Source organism: Myxocyprinus asiaticus, chromosome 10 (assembly GCF_019703515.2).
Source record: "Myxocyprinus asiaticus isolate MX2 ecotype Aquarium Trade chromosome 10, UBuf_Myxa_2, whole genome shotgun sequence".
NCBI lineage: Eukaryota > Metazoa > Chordata > Actinopteri > Cypriniformes > Catostomidae > Myxocyprinus > Myxocyprinus asiaticus.
Genome location: NC_059353.1, coordinates 47,342,986 through 47,366,723, shown reverse-complemented (window position 1 = coordinate 47,366,723; position 23,738 = coordinate 47,342,986). Strand labels below are relative to the sequence as shown.

General features: G+C 36.7%; 1 protein-coding gene across 2 annotated transcripts in view; it reads right to left on the bottom strand.

Annotated features, from left to right (window-relative positions):
• LOC127447641 (cysteine/serine-rich nuclear protein 3-like) overlaps positions 1-23,738 on the bottom strand; it is a 77,950-nt gene that overhangs the window by 21,051 nt on the left and 33,161 nt on the right. Inside the window, exon 3 of one of the 2 annotated variants that reach the window (XM_051709596.1) lies at positions 15,089-15,236. The exons of the other annotated variant lie outside the window; for it this stretch is intronic. The gene's annotated coding sequence lies outside the window, so the exon portion shown is untranslated. The remainder of the gene's footprint in view (positions 1-15,088; positions 15,237-23,738) is intronic. 2 annotated transcript variants of the gene reach the window in all.

Below are 23,738 nucleotides of genomic sequence, written 5' to 3'. Positions count from 1 at the left end.
TTTCACTGTAGGCCTTGTTGACCCCTCTCCAAACATAGCGCTTATGGCTGTGACCATAAAGCTCTATTTTGGTCTCATCACTCCAAATTACTGTGTGCCAGAAGCTGTGAGGCATGTCAAGGTGTTGTCGGGCATATTGTAACCGGGCTTTTTTGTGGCACTGGCGCAGTAAAGGCTTCTTTCTGGCAACTTGACCATGCAGCTCATTTATGTTCAAGTATCGTCGTATTGTTCTCCTTGAAACAACCACACCGTCTTTTTCCAGAGCAGCCTGTATTTCTCCTGAGGTTACCTGTGGGTTTTTCTTTGTATCCCGATCAATTCTTCTGGCAGTTGTGGCTGAAATCTTTCTTGGTCTACCTGACCTTGGTTTGGTATCAAGAGATCCCCGAATTTTCCACTTCTTACTAAGTGATTGAACAGTACTGACTGGCATTTTCAAGGCTTTGTGTATCTTTTTATATCCTTTTCCATCTTTATAAAGTTCCATTACCTTGTTACGCAGGTCTTTTGACAGTTCTTTTCTGCTCCCCATGGCTCAGTATCTAGCCTGCTCAGTGCATCCACGTGAGAGCTAACAAACTCATTGACTATTTATACACAGACACTAACTGCAATTTAAAAAGCCACAGGTGTGGGAAATTAACCTTTAATTGCCATTTAAACCTGTGTGTGTCACCTTGTGTGTCTGTAACAAGGCCAAACATTCAAGGGTATGTAAACTTTTGATCAGAGCCATTTGGGTTATTTCTGTTCTCATTATGATCTAAAAAGGAGCCAAACAACTATGTGATAATAAATGGCTTCATATGATCACTTCCTTAAAATACTTTTTGCATGATCAGTCATATTTTCATAATCAATGCCAAAATTTCACAATTTCTGCCAGGGTATGCAATCTTTTGAACACAACTGTATACACAATGTGGCAAGTTATAAAAACTATTTAAACATAATTTCCTAGCCATATAACTACTGACACCATGTAAGCTACATATTATTATCCGGACCTTTGCTGGGAAGGAAATGTAGAGACCGGACCTCTTGGAACTTTAATTGAATACCCCTGACCTATAAGATTGCTTCAGAACATGTGTATTAAACCTCTGGGGTCTTATGGAGTACTTTTATTCTGCCTTTATATGCTTGTTGGAACTTCAAAGTTTTGGACTCCATTCAATTGCATTGTATGGACCTACAGAGCTCAGATATTCTTCTTAAAATCTTCATTTGTGTTCAGGAAAAGAAAGGAAGTCATACTCATCTGGGATGGCATGAGGGTGAGTAAATGATGAGTGAATTTTCAATTTTTGGGTGAACTATCCATATAACATTTGAAGTTCTTTTTAACTTGACACGGCATCTAAAATTGCAGTGCTGAAAAAAAAAAAAAAAACGAAACGCAGCGCAACACTCAGGCGTCCATCTAGCACATGTTTATTAAGGAAAACAATTAAAAAAACGGCGCCAACAGCTGTAGACATGCATTCATTGTGAACACCCCCATACACATTCATATGGAAAATAATTCTACACTTGTACCTTAGTCAAGATTACTTTTTTTGCTTTAAATGAACCATTGTAATCTTAAGAGCTGGTTGGTTTGATTCAAGGCTTAAAGCAGTTTACTGAAGAATAGTTTTCAATGTCTATAGAGAGAATGGATAAAAAAAAATACTCCCCAAGGCCACTGTAAAAGGTGAGGTCACTGTTGTGCTCTATATGATGCTTATGCCTGCTTCAATCATCTAAGCACTCGATTACTGTTGAGCACTACACTTCTCCTCCCTGCTACTGTTTCCTCACTCATTGATCATCAAGCCACTCCGGACCCCAGAAAAAGAAAAAGAAAAAAAAAGAAAAACTACTAATTGAATTCTACCTCAACCTTCCAGGAAGTCCATTATGTCTGTGTTTGATTGAGTGGCTTCAGGAAAGAAAACAAACTGGAAACTTGAGATGAGTTTTTGGAGTTTCTCTTTATCTCAACAGAAAATAGCTACTTCGGCTTCAAGAATTTATGAATCGGAGTACAAGGATGCAGCATAACTGAAAAAATAAATAAAAATAGACATACAGGCTTAATGTCGCTCAGAAACAGAGGAACACATTGGTACACATTGGTACAAATGGTACACAAAAGTAAACCTAGTTGCCTCCAGACTGATCTCAGAGTGAATTCAGAAACAGTTGAATTTCCTTGGGCTAATCTTGGTCTACTGTATGCTTACCGAAATTCGAAGCACTGCCTCCAGTGGCCGGAGCGGGTAGTGTTTTTGAACAAAGGCACATGCAGTTTCGAAAAGGATATAGCTACAGGTCAAGCTCCAACATGGGGTGGACCTCCAAACCACCAGCAAACATATACAGAGCCCCTAACCTATCCCTTTCCCAAACACTTACCATGTCGCCCCTTTTGGAGTTGGCCCCACCCCCTTCTGGCGATACCCCACCCTATTTTGGAGTTTCCGCCCCCATTTGGAGATATCTGGGCTGTAGCAATACCTACTTGCCAGTTTCCTCGTCACTGTTTATGTGAACGTGAATACTTCCTGATTTCAACTCGAGTTGAGAACCCGGGTCTCCCAGGCGAATAACACGACACGCTTCCAGTCACGCCCAAAGAGATGATAAACTGACTCGGCAGAATGGGGCCAATGTTTTTCTTCCAAAGCATTTTCTTTTTGTGTGTAAAGGAGGGACGAGTCGAAATACATTTTTGCCACAAACACTGTCGATTAAATTTAACTTGTATTGAACCCGTAATATTCCTTTAACAATGCTGAAGCAATAAACAACATTTGATACAATCTACACAACCTAACCCAACAGCTATTTTAATACAAAAGTTTACGTAAAATGCTGGGTGGGGACTTTGGAAAACACTTTTGAGTCATGACAAGGTTGTAAATCATTTTGTGAACTGGTTTGTTGAAACGAACCAAATCAATTTGCCAAAAAGAATCTGACTTCCCAACGCTACTAGCAACCACTGAAAACACCTTAGCAACCACATAGTAACAGATTAAAAACTACTCAGAACACCTTAGCAACTGTGTAACAATGCCCCTGGCAACCACCCACACCACATTAGCATGGATGAAGTCTCCGCAAAATCTTGTGAACAGTTTGGACATATTTCACATAATTTTGCACAGCACCACAACACATCCTGACAGTATCTCTTCCCCCTGTCTACTGATTATTTCTGGATTTCTGGAGCAACAACTGAGCCAGCAAAGAGACAAGGGAAAAAACAAGCACACACACACACACACACACACACACAGAAAAAGGAGTCTGGCGAGGGAGAGAAAGGCTGCCTGGCAGGCTCATTAACGAAGGATGTAATGTACTGTTTAATTGCAAGTCTCAGAGACTCCAACTAGATGTTGTATCATTTTTGCATGCTGTATTCCCTTTGTTTGAAAACTAAGTTTTCAGTTTCTTAACATAATCGTTTTCCAAAGTATTCTGTATTAAAGAGCATTTTCAAAACACGTTCTTTTTAAGTGGAGGAAAATTCCAGTGTGGATGAGAGGCGTAAATGTAGTAAAATGAAAAAATGTAGTAGTGTGGACGTGGCAGCAAGTCACTTTGGATAAAGGTGTCTGCCAAATGCATAAATGTAAATAGCACTGCACCGTGTATTTAAATTAAAGGGACAGTTCACCCAAAAATTACAATTGTGTCATAATTTCTGTCATGTACCTTATTTAAAAAAAAAAAAAAATTTTTTTAGGGGGCCTGGGTAGCTCAGCAAGCAAAGACGCCGACTACCACCCCTGGAATCGCTAGTTATAATCCAGGGTGTGCTGAGTGACACCAGCCAGGCTTCCAAAGCAACCAATTGGTCCGGTTGCTAGGGTGGGTAGATTCACATGGGTTACCTTTCTCATGGTTGCTATAAGGTGGTTCTCGCTCTCTGCTGGGCACGTGGTGAGTTGTGCGTGATGGCGCAGTGAATTGCGTGAGCCTCAACACGCGCTAGGCCTCCATGGTAATGCGCTCAGCAAGCCACGTGATAAGATGCGTGGACAGACTGTCTCAAAAGCGGAGGCAACTGAGATTCGTTCTCCGCCACCTGGACTGAAGTGAGTCACAGCGCCACCATGAGGAATTACGGACCATTGGGTATTGGGCATGCCAAATTGGGGAGAAAAAGGGATAAAAAAAATAAAATAAAAACGCTTTTTGCCTGCCGCAATTACCGCTGCCTTCTTACCACTTGAGGAGGGTGGTAAACTGAATTTTATTTCAAAGAGAGGTTTGTTTACATTTTGTAGTGATCATGCCACCAGGTAGGTTTTTGTTGAATGATAATCATTTTATATTATTTTATATAATATTATAACAGACATACTGTATATCCAGACATCACATGCAGTCAACTGAAGTTTCTGCATTTTAAAACGCCAATTCATGTGCCTGTGTCACAGTTTTGGAGTAATGCTGTACAGTCCCAGTAAACTACACCAAATCATGGTGGTCTGCTGCATCATTTAAGACACAGCACTAAAAAAAACGGCCAGCAAGATGGGAAATTGCAACATGCAAATTACGTTCAGCTCTAATTTTGTGGGTGCATTTGCGCCATTACCTGATTTGCATGATTCCTGTAGTGAATCAGGTGCAAACGTAGACAGTGCATGCAAATAAAAGCTGCATTCAGCAATTCAATTCTTAGAGAATTCCCTCTCACAAAGCTATATCAGGTGACTACAGAAGTCCAAGCAGAGGGGGTGTGGAATTGGAGCGAGACCAGCCTCGGCCGCTGGGCTACATGGGTCTCAGCAGAGCACTATTGTTCCTGTGTGTGTGTTCTGCGAGAACACAGCAGCTGGAGAGACTCCAAACCACAGTACTGCTGCGGAATGCGTCTGTCTCTCTCTCAGGAAAGGACAAGAACACAGCTCTTTTCTCCACACACATACCTAGTGTAAACTATTGGAACGACAGAATTCAGAACATTGGCTCTGTACTATAAGGCCACGAGGTAAGGCAGCATCCCAATAACCAACTTGAAAAAACTCATTTTTGGTAGGCAGTTTTCCCAAACCCAATGAATTTCCATGACCTTTCAAGTCGTTCATGATTACTGGAAAAGGAATTTTTATAAATCAAGAGAGATTGCTGGGTGGAATTACATCTGCATGTCAGATAACAATCTTTTGAATTAATCGATTGAAATGCATCATTATTACTACTGCTCATACTTGAAGTTGGTGGCCCCACTTTATATTAAGTGTCTTTAACTATTATGTACTTAAGCATTTCATACAATCTACTCATTAAGTACATACATGTTGTTGCATTGTACTTACATTTAAAAGTACCAGCATTTAATTACATCTGTAGTTACACTGTTAACATTACCCCTATTCCTAAACCTAACGCCACGCTAACCCTAAACCCCTAACCCTATCTGTACTGCAATCTCAGAAGCAGCAAATGTGAATCTTGTGAGAATTTTGCAGAACAAAAATGTAGTTACACAATAAACCCATTGTATTGTATGTATTTTAATGTTTTTACATAGTAGTTAAAGACACCTAATATAAAGTGGGACTGATTTAATGATTTGAACAAACCCCTCACCCAAAATATTCAACTTTGGTGCATAACTCGTCCTGCACCATTTATATAATGAACATGAATGATACCTCAATATCATGAAGGTTATTATAGAGGGGAGACTGGACTAGCTGTCACACTTTTTACTCCAGTGAATATTTCTCAGGGTGGGTTTACTTTTAAAAGTCAATTTTTGCATAGCTACATACCTTAACCCTATAATACAGTATATCAAATATGATACACAACATTTGATGGCATCCGATGGTTTCCCTCTCTGTTCAAGCTGATGAGCCAAACAACCTATGGTATGTAAGTTTCACATGTTTATGGCACCATCTAGTGGTTATATGTGAAAAAAATGGTTTCAATGTTTATATCGATCTATTTAAAATGGCGGCGGACTTGCGTGAAAAGTGACTTATGTTGGGAAAAATCAGCTTATTTTAATAAAGCAAAACTGTCAGTAATGATTATATTGTTACTGATATTTTAAAATGATTATTTGCTGAATATAAGCAACTTGTGCTTGGTTACAATTTTGTATATTATTTTATTGAAAAAGCCTGTTGAAATCCATGTATCAAATATGATACAACAGGCTTTTGAGGCATCTCTCTCAATTGCCATTCCATTCCATTCATGCCCACCACAAAAATAAATAAAAAATAAATAAATGAATTACAGAGCTTTGAAAATTCTGACATATACTTTTTATAAGATATATTTAAAGTGTGAACTAATATTTCTGTGTATTTTCATATATGCAGCCTGCTCTGTCATTATAAAGATCTTATTATTTTAAATTACAAGCTATGATGATGTCATCTTACCATAAGTTCCTGAGAACCAGCGAAAAAAGTTTTACAATTTCCTTTTTTTTTTTTTTAATGTCAATATAGTGTTTGGTGCATAAAATACATATAATTTTTGTTTTTATTCATATTGTATTTGATATGCTGAATTGAACTGTGATACATTTCAATCCATATTTATAGACCAAGGAGAGGAAGCTGTCATGGCCAAACTCTCAAACATTTGGTATCTCTGAAAAGCCCAGGGAGTCCTCTGATTATGCCCCAAGATTTACCACTGTAGCATGAATGAGCTAAGAAAAACTTCAATAACAAATGTCCTGCACAAAAATGAATTGCTGGGCCTCAGGAGGATAATGACCTTTAAAGCCTAATGCATCAAATATGATACATAAAAAAAAAAAAAAAAAAAGTGCACATTTTTTATAGTTTGTCTAATGGTACGAAAACAGTTAAATGTCAAAAAAAAAAAAAAGGTCTCGTGAACATTGGAGGGTACACGTTCCCCCGTCAAGCCATGATCACAACCAGCAATTTATATTTATATATATATATATATATATATATATATATATATATATATATATATATCATATCATATCTATCTATCCATCCATCCATCGGCGGCCAAAAGTTTGGAATAATGTTCAGATTTTGCTCTTATGGAAAGAAGTTGGTACTTTTATTCACCAAAGTGTCATTCAACTGATCACAGTGTATAGTCAGGACATTAATAACATGACAAATTACTATTACAACTTAAACTACTTCAAAGAGTTCTCATCAAAAAATCCTCCACGTGCAGCAATGACAGCTTTGCAGATCCTTGACATTCTAGCTGTCAGTTTGTCCAGATACTCAGGTGACATTTCACCCCACACTTCCTGTAGCACTTGCCATAGATGTGGCTGTCTTTGCGGGCACTTCTCACGCACCTTACAGTCTAGCTGATCCCACAAAAAGCTCAATGGGGTTAAGATCCATAACACTCTTTTCCAATTATCTGTTGTCCAATGTCTGTGTTTCTTTGCCCACTCTAACCTTTTCTTTTTGTTTTTCTGTTTCAAAAGTGGCTTTTTCTTTGCAGTTCTTCCCATAAGTCTTCTCTTTACTGTTGCACATGAAACTGGTGTTGAGCGGGTAGAATTCAATGAAGCTGTCAGCTGAGGACATGTGAGGCGTCTATTTCTCAAACTAGAGACTCTGATGTACTTATCCTCTTGTTTAGTTGTACATCTGGCCTTCCACATCTCTTTCAAGCATTGTATAGCCTTCATTCCTCAAAACAATGATTGACTGATGAGTTTCTAGAGAAAGCTGTTTCTTTTTAGCCATTTTTGACCTAATATTGACCTTAAGATATGCCAGTCTATTGCATACTGTGGCAACTCAAACACAAAGACAATGTTAAGCTTCATTTAACGAACCAAATAGCTTTCAACTGTGTTTGATATAATGGCAAGTGATTTTCTAGTACCAAATTAGCAATTTAGCATGATTACTCAAGGATAAGGTGTTGAAGTGATGGCTGCTGGAAATGGGGCCTGTCTAGATTTGATCAAAAATGACTTTTTCAAATAGTGATGGTGCTGTTTTTTACATCAGTAATGTCCTGAATATACTTTGTGATCAGTTGAATGCCACTTTGGCGAATTAAAGTACCAATTTCCTTCCGAAACAGCAAAATCTGGACATTATTCCAAACTTTTGGACGGCAGTGTAATGTAATATATATATATATATATATATATATATATATATAAAAATCTATATAAACGGCTCTCTTTAAATTTAAGCCTGCATTAAACAGACAATTATAGGCTTTTCAGCAAAATTTAAATGGAAAAAAATTATAAGGTGCAAAATGATTAATGGAACAATAAAAATTAAAGAGGATCATGCAAAAAGATTAAAACATTATTTTGGCAAACAAATATTGCAGTTGATAAATTGTATACATTTATGACATTTAAAACACAATGTGTTTAACAGCCTGCCCTGATAAAAAGTGACAACATGAAAAATCTGCTTTTATACTGTAATATAGTTGACTGACTCATGCATTAACGTCTACCAGTGTGGTTTGATTATATTCACATGTTTACCCAAGAGCTATAACAAAAATATGATACTGAAAATTTACTTATGTAAAATTCACAAAAATAATTCCAATTTAAGTGGGTTTTGAATTAGGTGTTTGAAACCAACGTACAAAACCTCTGCTTGAGAACACACACATTTGTGCAATTGGACTTTTTACTTCAAATTGTATCCTTTCTGACATATAGCCCTTGTGACAACTTCCCCATGTGACAACTAGACTCGGTCATTTCTGGTGGTTCCCTTAAAAGTTAAATGGATGCTAGTCAAGGGCTTTGGGAATGTGAACATTCTTCTAGTGATATCAGCATTATTATGACATTGTTTTCCTGCAGCTCAAGAGTGATTAGTCACATGGCATTTACTGCTCATGTGACTGGCTCCTTGTATCTGCAACCGAGCATGCTGGTGGCATTTCTAGGGGGGCATCCATCACCTGAGCAACTGCCATTGAGATGAATGGGAATGCTTACAGAAAGCTTTCTTTAGGTATATTTAAACTCTTTGCTCCAAACTTTCAAAGAACTGGATGCAAGGACGAATATTATGGACCTTCAGGAAAGTTCTGTTGATCTAAGCCCCAGATCCATTTGAATCACGTGGTTTCCCGTAGCAGTTCTGCGAGATACAAGTGGTGTGAAATAATTGAAAATGGCTCTTCTAGTTTTGGGGACACAATGCAAGTCAATTTTATCATAATCATCATAATTAGTTCCCCTTGTTGAAAATCCATCCGCATTTTTGGTCCTCAGCGGATGCCGCGCTGCTCTGCGAAACCCAAAGTGGTTGCCATGGAGATGGTTAAAAATGTGCACAAATAGTGAATTTCACATCTGAGGAGTCATTTCGCTTTTTCATTTGGGGCATCTACCGCACACACCCCCGAGATCCGAAAATAAACATTTATGCAAGAGTGCATCTGTAATCACAGGATATTCATTAAGGAAATTACTTTAAAAGAAAACAATTTAAAGAAATTATATTTAGGTCTGCACTTACAGTAAGCTGCAAATATTCATGTTTCTGTCATTGACTGTGTACGAGTCGATCGCTCATAACTACAAAAAAATAAATAAATAATATATATACACACACAGTACATAAACAAGATATTTACATATATACACACACACACACACACACACACACACACATCCATACAATATATATACACTCATTGAGCACTTTATTAGGAACACTATGGTCCTAATAAAGTGCCTGACAAGGTCTTCTGCTGTTGAAGGTTCAGTGTGTTCTGAGATGCCATTCTGCTCACTATAAGTGTACAGAGTTGTTAAATCGAGTTACTGTAGCCTATCACTTCGAACCAGTCTGGGACAATAACGAATAATCTTAGCGGTTAAGAGCATTTTCTACGAGTGGTTTTACGTTTGTTCCTTATTTTTTACTGCGTTTCCCAAAACTGCACTCAACATGAACGTGCAAGGATGCGCTTTAAGTGCTACTTAAGAGAGACGCTGTCCATAAACGGGAAGTGCTGAAATGTGACCATATAGTGCTGATCGTCTTTGCAACTTCATTACATTTGTGCGTAACTTTAAAAAAAACGTTTGTAATTTACCTCGCTGGAAAAAATAAATGTACAACTTAATTCACCACATAATTGCATTTTGTTTTGCAATCATTTCATGCAGAACGATATATTTATTTTACACAATCAAGATTAAAGCTTCCAGGATCAATGAAGACAGCAGAGACCCTGTGTATGGTCCTGCAAATGACAAGCATTAATTGAATATATACGAGGTTCACCGTGTTATTTTGGAGCACAAAATAACGAGACGTGTAGAAGCTGCACTTTAGGGACATTCACCAATTAAAGGGAGGACTGCTCTTTACTCCCAAGTTATTTAATTTTTTCCTTCTCTCTCTCTGATTGTAATATTTACAGTTCTCTGCAACAATCATGCCACCACTCTGTTGTTACCAACTAGTCCACAAATATATATATATATATATATATATACATACATACATACATACATACATACATACATACACTATATATATATATATATGTGTGTGTATATATATATATACATACATATACACATACATACATACATACACACACACACACACACACACACACAGCCAAAAGTTTGGAATAATGTACAGATTTTGCTCTTATGGAAAGAAATTGGTACTTTTATTCACCAAAGTGTCATTCAACTGATCACAATGTATAGTCAGGACATTAATAACATGAAAAATTACTATTACAATTTGAACTTCAGAACATCTTAAACTACTTCAAAGAGTTCTCATCAAAAAATCCTCCACGTGCAGCAATGACAGCTTTGCAGATCCTTGACATTCTAGCTGTCAGTTTGTCCAGATACTCAGGTGACATTTCACCCCACACTTCCTGTAGCACTTGCCATAGATGTGGCTGTCTTGTCGGGCACTTCTCACGCACCTTACAGTCTAGCTGATCCCACAAAAGCTCAATGGGGTGAAGATCCATAACACTCTTTTCCAATTATCTGTTGTCCAATGTCTGTGTTTCTTTGCCCACTCTAACCTTTTCTTTTTGTTTTTCTGTTTCAGAAGTGGCTTTTTCAGCTGAAGACATGTGAGGTGTCTATTTCTCAAACTAGAGACTCTGATGTACTTATCCTCTTGTTGTACATCTGGCCTTCCACATCTCTTTCTGTCCTTGTTAGAGCCAGTTGTCCTTTGTCTTTGAAGACTGTAGTGTACACCTTTGTATGAAATCTTCAGTTTTTTTGGGCAATTTCAAGCATTGTATAGCCTTCATTCCTCAAAACAATGATTGACTGATGAGTTTCTAGAGAAAGCTGTTTCTTTTTTTTTTGCCTTCTAATATTGACCTTAAGACATGCCAGTCTATTGCATATTGTGGCATCTCAAAAACAATGTTAAGCTTCATTTAATGAACCAAATAGTGATGGTGCTGTTTTTTACATCAGTAATGTCCTGAATATACTTTGTGATCAGTTGAATGCCACTTTTGTGAATTAAAGTACCAATTTACATTATTCCAAACTTTTGGCTGCCAGTATATATATATATATATATATATATATATATATATATATATATATATATATATATATACATACACACACACACACATACATACATACACACACACACACATACATAATATATACAGTATACTGTATATATTATTTAAACATATGTATATATGTATAATAAATGTCATTTGTAATACAAATTATATACAAACTTCCTTAAAACAAGATCTACATAAGAAGTGAAACGGCATAAGATATTAAGACTTGTTTTCAGAGAATATATCTCAAATAAAGTTTGTTTTTCAAAATGTTTGGCAATTTTATTTAATCTAATCTTGGCAAAATTAGAAAGAATCAAGCCTTAAATCAACAAAAAAAGAATCAAGCCTTAGTACTCTCATTACATCTTTATGTCATACAATGAAAGTGAATGGCGACTGAGACTACCATTCTACCTAAAAGGGCGGTCACACTAGGCTTTGAGCGCACACATTTTTTTTGGACAACACTACGAACCAGGATATGATGTCACGTGGGTGGGCTAAGTAAATAATAAATCACGAATAACAAATAATATTATATTCAAAATGTTAAATTATACTCTGTTTCCTGCAACAGTAAATCTCGCATCTAAAAAATTTGTATCCTGAATTAAGCCAAGAGGTCATAGTGTGATGTTTCGATCTCCTGTGGTCACAGGTCCTCTTGTCGTACAAATTCACAGTTCAGAGTTCACCAAGCTTGAACTTTGGTACGCAGCATTGTATGACATTTCTTTGCATGAGCTTGAGTTTCCCATCTGCTGCATTTAGATGCGTTTGAATGGGAGAGAATGGAGAGCAAAGTGTAGTGTGGCCGTCCCTTAACAGCTTATTTTTGTGATTCACAAAATAAAGAGAGAGTAAATGACAGAATTTGTATTTTTGTGTGAACAATCACTTTAACAATCACCTAATATACTCTTTTGCCCTGATGCCATTATTTTTTTCAGCAGATTCTACTATGGTGATGTTTTCTGCATTAAAATGGTTAACATTAAAGGTCCAGTGATTTTGAAACTGTTCTACTGAGACCATACAAGAGAAACAACTTTTTCATTCCTTGACACAATGAATTGGCATGACATGACTGCTGAACTGCAGAGAGAGCTACTGTCCAGACACAAACACTCACGCAGCTAGTTATTTCTCTAAATCTTTTGCTTTCTCTCTTTCCCTTTGTCTCTTCTGAGCCGCTGTAGTTTTCCACAGCACACTTACAGCATGTTGCAAGTGAAAATCCTGCAGCAAAAACCAGCAGACAAAAACAGCCACTCCTTGATTAAATTCCGTAGAATAAAGGCTACAAGGCACAAGCTAGACATAGACATGTATGTACAACTACATACACATCCTTCAATGCTGGCAATGCAGCACTGACAACCTACAGCAACTGATGCTTCATTAAGTATCCACTATACGCTTAGATGTTGCATGTTGCAGCCCTATAGTAAGGGTGGCTGGTATGTCAAAAAAATCTTATAATCACAGTACGATTCATTTTATATCAAGATTGTGTATGCATCACAATACAGTATGTTTTGCTAGAAATTCAATGAAGAAACAATTTATGTGTTACATTTTGATTTTATATATTAATATAAATATTTAAGATATATAATTTATTAATCAAATCTCATTTGATTATTTTCTATTTTTATTTGGAGCTTGATGCATGCAAACCAAAATATGACATTATTCATAACTAATAAATGATACAATTAGCATCAGGGAAAAAACAGATACATACTACACCGATCAGCCACAACATTAAAACCACCTGCCTAATATCATGTAGGTCCCCCTCGTGCCGACAAAACAGAGCCAACATGCATCTCCGAATAGCATTCTGAGATGATATTCTTCTCAGCACAATTGTACAGAGCGGTTATCGGAGTTACCGTAGACTTCAAACCAGTCTGGCCATTCTCTCATCAACAAGATATTTCCATCCACAGAACTGCCGCTCACTGGATGTTTTTTGTTTTTGGCACCATTCTGAGTAAATCCTAGAGACTGTTGTGTGTGAAAATCCCAGGAGATCAGCAGTTACAGAAATACTCAAACCAGCCCATCTGGCACCAACAATCATCCATGCGATTATCTAATCAGCCAATCATGTGGCAGCAGTGCATAAAATCATGCAGATACGGGTCAGGAGCTTCAGTTAATGGTTCACATCAACCATCAGAATGGGGAAATTTTTTTATCTCAGTAATTTGGACAATGGCATGATTGTTGGTGCCAGATGGGCTGGTTTGAGTATTTCTGATTTTCACACACAACAGTCTCTAGAGTTTACTCAGAATGGTGCCAAAAACAAAAAACATCCAGTGAGCGGCAGTTCTGCGGACGGAAATGCCTTGTTGATGAGAGAGGTCAACAGAGAATGGCCAGACTGTTTTGAACTGACAAAGTCTACGGTAACATAGATAACCGCTCTGTACATTTGTGCTGAGAAGATTATCATCTCAGAATGCTATTCTGAGATGTGGGTTGGAGGGTCAACCACAAATGCTGTTGGTTGAGCTTAACTTGTACTTAACACCTTTAATATTACAATTAATAAAACAGAATTATTATTATTTTACAACAGTTTTGAATGTGGCTCATCCAATCAGAATTTTGAGTCCAAACTATTTGTTTTATTATATATATATATATATATGTATATAAAAAAAAAAAGCAAACATTGCAATGGAAGTGAATGGGGCCAGTCCATATACATTGAATTACACACAGTTTCTAAACTATAGCCACAAGACACAAACATATGTTTTGACAAGTTTTTATTGCGATAAAATCGCTTACTAAAAAATATATTACATCTTTGTTGTCATGGCAACATTATGTCGTTTAACCCAGTAATCTGGTAAAACGCTGTAACGCTGGTAAATCCCAGATTTTATCGCACCAAAATCATGTTAGCGTGTAAAATGTTTACATTTTTGTGACTATACTTTTGAAACGATGTGTATTTTAACGTTTATGGACTGGCCCAATTCACTTCCATTGTAAGTGCCTTACTGTAACCGCAATTTTTGCTTTTTTAAAATTTGTATAAACAAGGTAAAAACAGTCGTAATTATTTTTGTGGTAATTAACATCATGCTACAAATGCTGTTAACTGAACTTACATTTTTAGAACCCGGAATATTGCTTAAAGATGTGACGTTGCTCTGCAACCATAAACAACAAGTTCCTATCCAACAAGTTCCTGCCTTCATTTGTTTGGGACACGTCCTGCTCTGTATTTTCATATTATTCCATGTTTCTTTGTCGCTATTACAGTATGTTTAATTGAAGTGAAGCAGTCCTTCCCACTGAGAGCCACGCAAATACATCCACTGTTTAAAATCTCTACCAGTTGACATTTCTACCATCACACAGTCATACCGCCCTATAAGTTAAAGAAGTGACAGACCTCAATTGACCTAAGATCCCCTACCCCTTGCACACAGCTGGCCGCCCGAGGCAAAGGCCCGGCATGACACCAACAGAGGGCACGAGTCATGCAGTCACTTAAGAATGCACTGACCTGTGTCAGACGCTGGTTAACTCCTCCCTCTCGCCGCGCCACTTCACTCAAGAGTCGTGAATGAGCAGATTCAAAGCCAGATGAGAAGTGATAAATGAAGGAACTCCATTTCACACCAACTGCCCCGTGACTCCAGACCCCCAACACTCTAGAGCACACGAGAGGAGAGCAGAGGATGAGAGACAGGAAGATGCAATAATAAGGAAGGTGAGCTGTCCGGCTCCAGTGGTTTTCCAGTGTTGTTTGCATATGCTTCAGTATAAAAAAAAGCAAAGACTGTGTCTCGTTCGCTCCAGCCACACAAAGACTCATTAGCTGCTGCTGCCGGCAAAGAGCTGGAGACTGAGCACAGAGACGCCTGCCTGAGAGATCACATGGGTGGGATGTCTGGGGTGGGGGGGGGGATTGGGGCAGCTTTGCCTGTGTTCCTGCTGTCTGCAGATATTTTTACCATCATGAGAGAGAGGTGGAGAGAAAGCATGAGGAAAAGCAGAGATACGCAGCACAGCACGATAATCTGCAGAGGTGATTGAGTGTACTAAGAAATGAGGCAAAAACACAAATATAAATATTGAAACGCACACACACTTCTGCATGCTGGAATTTGTGGTCATTAACTTGGGTACTGCTGTTGTGCTTTACAAAAACTCTATTCAAGGTATAAAAGTCAACATGACATCAAAAACATGCGGTACTTCAAGCTTGAATTGCTCAGGAATCTTCCTTATTACTGTCCGGAGACGTGATTAATTGCGTTCCTTTTTTTTAACACATTATTTTTTATTTAATTGAATTAACATGTTAAATCAACAGCCCTAGTCAAAATGTAATAATGTGCTCCGCTTCTGAAATGACTTTCCTTTTCATCTAATGTCACAACATGCCTCTTTCTCCACTCTGATATGTAACGGCCACTTTTCACGATCCAGTCCATTCCCGATGGATAAAAATCACATCGCACTCTACATTTTTTTCTAATTGAAAATCCTGTTTCATCCGAAAATACAACCTGGTCTCATATAATCACGTTACTATACCTACATTTTTGCAAAATGAATTTTACTTGGCTCACTGTCAAATATTACAACAGTTTGCTGGTGAAATGCACACTAGAGGCTCTATATCAACAATGACTTTTATTCATTTTCACACAAATCATGAGTAAAACGACAGATTATCAGTTCAAAAACACGTACTTTTTGCCCTAATACTCACGCAATGCTATCTTATGACATCTAAACACTTTTACTATAGCGCATTAACTTTTGCATTACATAACTAACTACATTTTACAAGCTTGTTCAAGTGCGATCAAATTGCGCAGTAGCTCAACTGATTGAATGTTGCACTTGTGATGCAACGGACCGGAATACGAGTCCTGAACAGCATGCGAGTCGACACGTGAGCAAAGTGTCATAGAAGCACCACAAAATTATGTGGTTACTTGTGTTTCTCACACATTTGCTTTTATGACACTAACGGTTAGGTTTAGGTTCAAGTGTAGGGAGGTCGGTTTTGTTGATTTAAAACTCGAAACCTCATTTGTTTGTATGTACATTTAACTCACTTTTAGCACCACACAGAGTGCATTTCGCCTCAAGACTACAGCGATACGTTTAAGGAATCACGTCATATCAATTTGCAAAAATGTCGCCACAGTCAGATAATTTTCATTAGATCTGGCAGCGAAAATATGTCCGATTATGTATGTAAAATGGGTTGCAAATTATGTTTCATGTTGACTTTAAACCTCATAGCAACACTGGCTAAATGGAGTGGATTTGTGGTGGAGCTATCTGTTTGTCCCACTAATGGAAAACTTTATTTCTCATTCTGTTTTAAGAAAAAAAAAAGTGGTCATTATTTATGTTATTCTGTTTCGTGACACATTTCAGCTTTAAACTTCAGTAGCAAAAATGGCATTAGATTTGGTCAATTCAATTCATTTCTATTACTCGGTTTAAACTGCCTCTTTCAATTAATCGATTTAAAACTCTAATTCAACAATTCATTTGTGTCAAATGTTCATGGAATACTCAAATGGCTTTTTCCATGTAGTAAAATGTTTAAGCAAAAATATATGTAGGTAAATATTGCTGTTAATTACTTATTATGGGTACATAAAAAACGAAAATGATTAAATATGATTCTTCTTTGAATTCATGTGGTAAAAAACATGCCTTGATTATTGATAACTAGATTTTTACTGCAGAAAAACTTGCAGAAAAACTTTTAAACTAAGTGCCAAACGTTGTTCATAAATATTTAGATATATATTTAATATAATGAAAAGACTGAAAAATAGAGATTTTTAACTATATTACCTAGTCTTAGGGTTATGGATGCCTCTAAACTAGTCTTATAACGATTATTGCTTTCATAAATGCTTTCATAAACTTGATGGTATGTGGTCACGCAGATATTTCAAACTGAATAAATGCTTTGTCAAAAGACTTTGATTATTGCGTTCAGCGTTGTGCGACCGCCACTGCAGTAATACTGGTTGCAGGATGACTTGTCCTCTGCTCACGAAGCATGTGGACTTCTGATAATTTATTCACCCTCAGGCCATCCAAGATGTATCTGAGTTTCTTTCTTCATCAAAACAGAATTTAAGACTTTTAGGATTTCATTTCAGGCCTCCTCCTCTAAACAATGCAAGTGAATGTACTCCATTTCTTGACGGTCACGCATCACGTGGAGGAGGAGTCAGGAAGCGCGTCATTGTTTACAATGTTTTATTTTATTATTGGGAAATTATTTTTTCTTTAATATTGTTTTGAAATTGTTTTGGACTGTTTTGGTTTGTGAACAGCGCTTGGTCTGTGCTCTGTGCAAGTTTCTCTTGTAAACAATGACGCGCTTCCTGACTCCTCCTCCACGTGACGCGCGACCTTACCTACAGGCTTACATCATCCCTCTCATGAGCGTGCGTCACAGATGTACGGAAGCGAACATTTGTAGTTAAAAAGTATATAAGTATTGTTTTTTTTCTAAAAATAATCAATCGTTTGGGTTCAGAAGAACTTTATGAGTCATGTGGATTATTTTGATGTACCCTAAATATGCATTTTGGACCGTCAAAAAAATGGAGTACATTCACTTGCATTGTTTAGAGGAGGAGGCCTGAAATGAAATCCTAAAAGTCTTAAATTCTGTTTTGATGAAGAAAGAAACTCAGATACATCTTGGATGGCCTGAGGGTGAGTAAATTATCAGCAAATTTTCATTTTTGGGTGAACTATTCCTTTAAGCAAAAATCTGTGCTTACTAGACTCTCCCAAATAACAAGTCAACTCCATACTGCAATTAAAAATATGGCAAGCTGTAGATAGGTATGTCAATATACCTCTTCGCAACAGAGAGGATAAATCCAGGTCTAATAATTCATTTACAGCCTCTCTAATTCCCTGTAATTACTTCCTTTAAAGAAGGATAGACCATTACAGTGTGAAAAGGCTTATAAATTTACAAATCCTTCCAATGTTGATCATTCATCATAAAGTAGTTAATCCTACCAATGCAGATTTCATAGTGTTTAAACTGTGTTTACAGCATTTTATGGCAGTTTTACTGGAAAGAAAGCTGTTCTCAGAGGAAGAGCTTGTATGAGAGTTTTGGATTTAATAAAGGTTTAAATCAGAGCTCTAGCTGTGTTTTTGGCTGTGGATGGATTTATCCTGGACTGAACTTTCTTTGGAAAACATCCAGGGAGACAGCATATTAAATTCTGTTTTGTAGAAAACTCAACTTTAAAAGTCGTTGCGACATGGAGAATGTTTTCAGTATTGCAGAAGCAGACTGTTGCTTCCTGTCTAAGTGTCTAATGATTATTACTGATCCTATGAATTTAACTGTATATCTATTTATCTCTAGGTTATCGTTTAAAAGTTATAATGAATGGGAGATGCTTACACTGTAGCTCATACTTAATAGGATTTTTTTAATGGCTTTGAAGTTAGGGACAACTTAACACTATTACAAAACAAAACAATTACATTTCAAAATGTATCAAGTTGAAGACTGTTCTTGACATATCAGCTAATCAATTAAATTATTTTGGAAAATTACAGTGCAAGTCTAACATAGACTTTTGCTTTAAAAAACACATTATTCCACAAAAGCTAAAAGAATTAGTTGTGTAAAAATTAGGGCTGTCAATCGAGATTTTTAAAAAAAATAGAATTACATGGTATGCCGATTAATTAATCAAATTAAATCACAATTAATCGCATCTGTGAATATTTGCTGAGAAATCCCCAATATATGAAAAATAATACAGATTATTAAAATGCATTACATTATTTTGGCACACAAGTGAAGAATTAAAAAAAAGACAAAACAAAAAGTGACTTCAGAATGCAAAATATTGTTTATTTCCATATTATTGAAAATAAGCCAATCATTGGCCTACTGTTCACAGTAATCCATTTTGCAATTGAATTCGTCAGTCAGTCTGAGATTTATTATGAGGGCTTGTCTAAGGACCAGTCAATGTACACCTGCGTCAGACAGACACTTTTGGAGCATCTCGGTTGCGTCGTGTCATAAACAATGTTTTTAGGTCACTGTGTCGAGTTAAATGTAGTTTAATACTTAGAAAAACATGTCTTGAGATCCCTGAATTTGGATTTGCGCTCCATCAAGCTGTGTTTGTACGCAAGAATGTGTTCTCATCTTGTGTTGTCTGCTCTTGGTAAGTGTGGTTTGTTCTCTGTATAAGCTGCGCATTGCCTATACAGTGAGTTTCGCTTACTGCCCCCTGGAGAAAACAGGTGGTACTCCATGCTTGAATTGCTCATATGGAAGGATCCTTATTATGGTCCAGGGACATGATTAATTGTGTAAAACATTTGAGCATTATTTTTTATATAATTAAATCACACTGAATTAATGCGTTAAATCGACTGCCCTAGTAAAAATTGTATTCTTCTGAAGTATTAAAGCAGTGATATTATTATGTTGAGTTGTCTTTGAGTTGTCTTCTTTTAGATACAGTGAGTTAATATTATTTATGTTTTAATTCCCCTCATGAACAACAGCAGTACCCAAGTTAATTATGCAGCATGCAGAAGTGTGTGTGTGTGTTTCAATATTTATATTTGTGTTTTTGGCTCATTTCTTAGTACACTCAATCACCTCTGCAGATTATCGTGCTGTGGCAGGTATCTCTGCTTTTCCTCATGCTTTCTCTCTACCTCTCTCTCTCATGATGGTAAAAATATCTGCAGACAGCAGGAACACAGGCAAAGCTGCCCTCCCAGATTCTCATTATGTCTATTCATGTTACAGTTACTTTTGGCACATATGCATTTTTCTCATACTAAGTGATGGCAGGTAGATTTGTGTATTTGTCTGTGAATTATGAAGGAAAATGTAAAACATGTTACAACTGCCCCAGGTATCCCCTTCTGTTGAAAAAATTTCCTTCTGTTTAAAAGGCTTATCTTGACCAAAATCTCTCTGTGGCCTATTAGAGAGCACTATAGACATTCATGCATTTCAGAACTTGATTTCATCAGAACAATCCATTTATTCCCTCTCGTTTCCTCTCCATCTTGGAAAGATGCCTATTGTATAACAGTCATATCTAATTTGCATTTAGTCTCTTTCTTATGGGATATCATACCGGGAGCTCGATTATGTAAAAATGCAAAACAAATGCCCGTCGAACTCGCTTTCTTAAACATACTGACTGTTCCTCGAATGCTTGAATTCATGACCTATTTTGTCATTTTCATGCATATGAGTGATGTGAATATCATAAAAAAAGCAAATAATGTAAAAAATATTGCATTTTGTTTACATGGAGTCATTACTTTTGTGCTTAAGTGCACTAAACACGAAAATCTGTTATCCAAGCTTAAATATATAGTGAAAGGTCATGGCATGCAATTTATTTTTGTTCATGAAATATTAATTTTTTAATAAACATTTAAAAAGGAGTAAATGCACTTTTGCAGGTCATGGAAATTTTTCAAATATTTCTAAAACTTTATGATAAAATGTGTATTGGTTTTTTCATATAAAGTTCATATATATATATATATATATATATATATATATATATATAAAACATTAATTTGAATTAAAACAGGATACGTTTTATTTTAATTCTGACACCACATCCAGTATTTACCTCAAAATGATAGTGTACTGTCATTTTAAATGACATAATGAAGAGGAAGTGACATCATTTGAGTTCTCAGAGGAGCCAAGTGCAAAGGTAAGCAAGTTCAACTCATTTAACATTTATAATTATTATTATTTTTTTTTCATACTTGACAAGTCCGAAAGAAAAAAGTGTTTTTGTGTTTGACTCTTGAATGCTACATAGACTTTTTTTTCCCTTGATATTGGAATTCTGATGTGCGGTGAGGTGGGAAATGGAGTGGGGAGAATTTATCTTGTCTGATAAGATATTTCACATCTGTCTTGTATGTGCTTAAAGGAAACACAAAACAAAACACTGAATTACAAAAAACACAGCTGTAACATTGGCTGGCAACAAGGTAGATGCAGAGACGATGACAATGAAGTGCGATGATCCCAAGTGCAGTTTATTTACAAAAGTGATATCCAAGAACCCTAACTTTAAATGTGAACAAAACATAAACATGAACTTGACTTAACTAGACTTAACTAAACTTGACTATGAAACAAAACATAAACATGACTTGACTATAGAACCAACAATACTCGACAATGGCAAACATGAGGGTTAAATACTTGGACTAGGTAGAACACATGACAATGAAAACCAATGAACACTTAGGACTCTAAACAAGATAACGAGACTGCTAACAACCCAATGAAACAATGAACCAACGGGGACAAGACACAAGAACATGGAAAACACATGACAAGATCACATGACAAGGAAACAAAACAAACATGGCATGGAACAAATTTATCAAAGACATGAACAACAACACATACAACCCTGACAACAGCTTAAATAAAGATGTTTATACCTAAATGCTACATAGAGGATAAAAGGCCATAACCTTAATAACAAAGTGAAAAGCAGCTATTTTAGTTTGGATTTGGTTTAAAATGTTCCACCCCATCACCAGTTAGAAATAAACCAACATATTAATTTGTAATAATTTAGCTTGAGATGGTGCAATGCAATTTAACAGAACTTAAGACATTTTTTGTCTGGTAGAGTATTTAAAATCTTATTGAAACTCACTTTTCAAACATGCAAAAGGCACCCATAGAATTACCAATTCTCTGACAAAATTAGGCCATATGCAAATAAGCAGTCCGGTTCCAAATCTAATTATTTGGCTGAGACGGTTGCATTAAAACAATTGAAGGCTCGATCCGAGAAAAAAAAAAAAAAAAAAAAAAGTCATTATTTCTGTTGCCTGAGGAGTTAAGAAAAGTGATTTTTAATAACTGGATGGCTTTTAGCACACACTATATTCTGGTGCTAGAATTGCTGATAAACATTCAAGAAAGAACAATAAACTGACTTCTGACTGACAGAATTAATAAAATGTTAAATCTGCCATTCTCAAACATCTACTCATAGAGAGCCTGAAGCTATGATTCAGCTCCAGTGATTAAAGTTTGCGAGAGCATTAAAAATAATGTCATTCCATGACTCCGTTTGAACTCCACAGAACAAAACCAATAGACTGTTACTAAGAGACAACTGAAGGGGTGCACAGAGCTACCAGTATCGTCACACAATGCTCACAAGAAAGGTGACAAGTCTTTACCTCAGTGTTGAGGATGTAACTGATTATTTAAAAATTCTTTATTTTCTACTCTCCCATTCTCTATTTCAGTGATTCTCAACTGGTGGATCATGGAAAGCATGGAAAAAACAATGCTAAATGCATATAATAACATGCAACAAACCCTGTACCAATCCTGCATAGTTAGAATAGCAAAATACATAGGCTTATCAACTTTTAAAAGCGAGGAGAACATGCATTTTGCTGTTGACATCAAAGACCATGCATCCAATCTAACTCTACGGCAGTTTGGTGCAAATTCAACTGTGGACAGGTTGTGTAACATGCCCTCATGAAAAAACTACACAAGGTAAAAGAAAATACAACCCAGGCTGTTTAAAGTACAGGTTCAAGTTGCAACATGGACAAATATGGTTTCTGTCTAATCACTGGATGTCGGGATTAATACTGCAATGACCTCACTGTGAATTCGGTGACAGTAGGTCGAAAGTTCTGCTGCTGAAATCGCTCAGTGCTTACCGAAATTTGAACCGCTGCCCCCTGCTCCCCACGCTAAAGCTAGCGGCAACACATCACATACGTTTGAAACATCACTTCTGTCAGCTGTTAAACAGCGAACGCTTCCGTGTAGTAAAAAAAAAAAACGTTAAGTGTTCCAGTTGGTATGATACTACACTTTAAAGATTGAGAGAGAGAGAGAGAGAGAGAGAGAGAGCCTAGACAGAGACGGAATTACAGAGGGGGCAGGGAAAAAGAGAAAGAGAACGAGAGATAGACAGAAAACAAAAGCTCTGTTCCAAAACCTAGTGAGCTGCCTACATAGCCAGCATTTTAAGGCATTATAGGTGCCCTCTTGATGCGAGGGCTGTTCCAAAAGACAGGGAGCATGAATATGTTACCTTCTAAGAGGCCGTTCACACTGAAAACTGAGAGTTTTGCAT